Consider the following 4,451-nt stretch of genomic DNA (forward strand, 5'->3'; position numbering starts at 1 on the left):
TTTTTGACATGGAGTCTCACTCTGTCACCCAGGCTGGAGTACAGTGGTGAGATCTCAGCTCACTGCAACCTCTGCCTCCCGGGTTCAAGTGATTCTCTTGCCTCAGCCTCCCAAGTAGCTGGGACTACGGGTACCCACCATCATGCCTGGCTAATTTTTGTATTTTTAGTAGAGACGGGGTTTCACCATACTGGCCAGGCTGGTCTCAAACTCCCGACCTTGTGATCTGCCCACCTCGGCCTCCCAAAGTGCTGGGATTACAGGCATGAGCCACTGCGCCTGGCCTGAAAGGCCCAGTTCTGAATGGAAAAGCCATGCAGCCCACTAGAAGATAAACTCTTCTTCTTTTTTTTTTGAATCACAGTCTTACTCTGTTGCCTAGGCTGGAGTGCAGTGGCATGATCTCAGCTCACTGCAACCTGTGTCTCCCACATTCGAACGATTCTCCTGCCTCAGCCTCTGGAGGAGCTGGGATTATAGGCGTGGACCACCATTGGCTAATTTTTGTATTCTTAGTAGAGGCAGGATTTCACAATGTTGGCTAGGCTGGTCTTGAACTCCTGACCTCAAGTGATCTGCCCTCCTTGGCCTCCCAAAGTGCTGGGATTACAGGAGTAACCCACCTCACCTCACCAGATTTTTTTGTGTTTTTAGCAGACACAGGGTTTCACCATGTTGGTCAGGCTGGTCTCAAACTCCTGACCTCAGGTGATCCACCCACCTCCACCTCCCAGAGTGCTGGGATTACAGATGTGAGACACTGCACCCAGTCCTTTTTCAATTTCCCATTTTTATTTCTATTTTCTTTTAATATAGAGATGAAATCTTGCTATGTTGCCTGGGCTGGTCTCAAACTCAAGCGAGTTCAAGCTTGAGTTCAAGCCTGGTCTTAAGCAATCCTCCTACCTAGGCCTCCCAAAGTTCTGGGATTACAAGCATGAGGCACTGTACCTGGCCTGTATTTTTAAACGTCTGTCTTCTGATTATGTTTCTTGTATTTGTTTTCACCACTGAGTATGACTGGCACTTAGTCATTAAACTAAATTATGCTGGGAGCAGTGGGTCATGCCTGTAACCCCAGCATTTTGGGATGCCAGGGCAGGCAGATCACTTGAGTTCAGCTTGAGACAAACCTGAGCAGCATGGCAAAACCCCATCTCTACAGAAAAAAATACAAAAATTAGCTGGGCGTGGTGGTGCTTGCCTATAGTTCCAGCTCCTTGTGGGAGCTGAAGCCAGAAGATCGCTTGAACTGGGTAGGTGGAGTTTGCAGTGAGTTAAGGTCATGGCCACTACACTTCACCCTGGGTGATAAAGGGAGACCCTATGTCAAAATAACAATGATAATAATACAGTCTCACCATGTTGCCCAGGCTGGTCTCCTGAGCTCAAGCAATCCACCTGCCTCTGCCTCCTGAGTGCTGGGATTACAGGCATGAGCCACCTCATATGGCCATTTCATACTTTATAATACAATGTGACATTCCACAGAAAACCTCACCATTACCTAGATTGTTTTACACACCTAAACCACCCATTTAGGTCACATTTATATCAGTGGAGCATTCCCCACCACATTATTCCTTTACCTAGTTTTACTCTTGAAGTTGGTCAAAGCACTGCAGTTCTTTAGCCTTTCATCCTTTAGTACTGACAGTTGTCCAATACTTGGTTAATGAGAAATTAATTAATTTCTTTTTCTTTTTTTTTTGAGATGGAATCTTGCTCTGTCACCCAGGCTGGAGTGCAATGGAGCGGTCTCGGCTCACTGCAAACTTCCCCTCCCGGGTTCAAGCGATTCTCCTGCTTCAGCCTCCTGAGTAGCTGGGATTACAGGTGTCTACCACCACGTGGGCTAATTTTTGTATTTTTAGTAGAGACGGGGTTTCACCATGTTGATCAGGCTGGTCTCAAACTCCTGACCTTGTGATCTGCCTGCCTCAGCCTCCCAAAGTTCTGGGATTACAGGCATGAACAACCACGCCCAGCCTGAGAAATTAATTTCTTAATACAGTATGAAATAATTATGAACATGCCTCTTCCTTCTCAGACTGTCCTAACAGCATTCCAGAGGAAACAGAAGATCATGAAATGTTGAAAAAGAAAAGAAAGCTGTAGTTGAACATAGCTGTTTGGTTGAACCTACAGTACACACATACACAGCACATACATAAATACATATTAAAAATTAGTATTTGTTACTATAGATTACTTATTTATATTACAAATAGATTCTTGGCGTGGCGGAGGGGGAAGCTGGGGTCCAGGAGGCAGAGTCTGAGGTCTGCCCACCTCTCGCCCTGCCTTTAAAAAACAAACAAACAGTTGGGCGCGGTGGCTCAAGTCTGTAATCCCAGCACTTTGGGAGGCCGAGGTGGGTGGATCACGAGGTCAAGAGATCGAGACCATCCTGGTCAACACGGTGAAACCCCGTCTCTACTAAAAATACAAAACATTAGCTGGGCATGGTGGCGCGTGCCTGTAATCCCAGCGACTCAGGAGGCTGAGGCAGGAGAATTGCCTGAACCCAGGAGGCGGAGGTTACGGTAAGCCGAGATCGCGCCATTGCACTCCAGCCTGGGTAACATGAGTGAAACTCCGTCTCAAAAACAAACAAACAAACAGATTCATGAGCAAAAGGTTTAAATTTGCTTTTCCTTTCTTTCTTTTTTTTTTTCCTTTCTTGTTTTAAGTTTTTCACATCTGAGCTCAACTGGTGATAATGATTTAAAAGTGAAACAAATGGTGAGAGAAGATTAAAAAGGGAGCTTTTTTGTTAATATTTCCCTGGAAATACCAAATGTAGGAAATGCATATACATTTTGAAAACTGCTGTAAAAGGCTTATGAATTACTCTCCTTTCCTAAACTAATAATATTGTCAACATTTAACAATAGTAACATGTTAATAATTAATATTGCATATTAGGAAATATTACATTTGAATTAAGTACTTTTCATATTCAAACAATCTGAGAATGTAAATTTAACACAGATTTCTAGAGGCAGAAACTTATGTGGGTGAATGTGATTTCAAAGAGAATCAGCAGGAATAAAAGTTCTCTGCACAGTAAAATCTCCCTGATTTGGACTGGATTGACATTTAGTGAAAAGAACTGGTTGCCTGTTCTTAAAGAGTGTTCGGTAGAAAGTGGAATAGTGTATGAGAATAGTATACAGTACTATTATTTTTTCATGGTAACCAGATCAACAAAGCCTGGCCTCCTACTGGCCCTGCTTTCATAGGGATAAATAGTATGTAATTAGCTTATTGAACACCTGTCTCCAAGACAGGCATATCTACGAATTAGGGTCTGAAACCAATTGGTTAGAAATTTTAAAACTGTTTCTATTTACTATTATTTGCTTAGAAATTTCTTTAGTACAACTATAGACTTTGTTTTGTTGGTAGAGATGGGGATCTAGTTCTGTTGCCCAGGCTGGTCTCAAAGTCCAGGACTCAAGCAATCCTTCCACCTCCACCTACCCAAGTGCTGGGATTACCAGCATGAGCCACGAAGCCCGACCTAGACTTTGTATTCAGAGTCAAAAGAAGTTTATTGAGGTTTATTAGGAACTATACGGTATAATATGCACTACCTCTCAAGCAGGTATCTATGCTTGGTTCACAGTAATTTTCTTTTTTGTTTTATTTATTTATTTTTTTCTCCCACCCCAACCCACAGTAATTTTCATAGCTTCTTAACAGAAGAAAGTCAACTTAGTAAGGCTTTACAGAATTGATATTCTATCTTTTAGGGACTACATAATTCTTTTTCTTTTTTTTTTTTTTAGACAGAGTCTGACTCTGTCCCCCAGGCTGGAGTGCAGCACGATCTCGACTCTCTCTGCAACCTCCGCCTCCTGGGTTCAAGTAATTCTCCTGCCTCAGCCTCCCGAAATAGCTGAGACTACAGGCACACACCACCGTGACCAGCTTATTTTTTGTATTTTAGTAGAGATGGGTTTTACCATGTTGCCCAGGTGAGTGTCGAACTCCTGAGCTCATGCAATCCGCCCGCCTCGGCCTCCCAAAGTGCTGGGTTACGGGCGTGAGCCACCGCACCTGGCCCCTATATAATTTTTATAATTATTGTTTAATTCTTTTGAGAAGAACCTATAGATCTTTATATTGTTTCTTTTGAGAAGAACCCAGTAGATAGAAACAAAAATCACTAAGACTAAGGAGAACACATATACTGTACAGAGCTTCTATTTTCTTCCTAGAGATGTTCCTGAGACAGACTAATTCTCTCCATAACTTCATCAATTTAAAAAATATGCATACAATCATAGCATGACCTGGAGAGAATCCTTGCTTTATTCACCAAGCCTCCTTTCCCTGTAGTCTACATTCCACACCTATACACACCAAATGAAGTTGCAGAAGATGAAAAAGACAAAAATGCAAATATCTAAAGATGTCTTTTTTTTTTTTTTTTTTTTTTTTTT

The sequence above is a fragment of the Cebus imitator genome, unplaced genomic scaffold (assembly GCF_001604975.1).
Source record: "Cebus imitator isolate Cc_AM_T3 unplaced genomic scaffold, Cebus_imitator-1.0 Scaffold547, whole genome shotgun sequence".
Classification (NCBI taxonomy): domain Eukaryota; kingdom Metazoa; phylum Chordata; class Mammalia; order Primates; family Cebidae; genus Cebus; species Cebus imitator.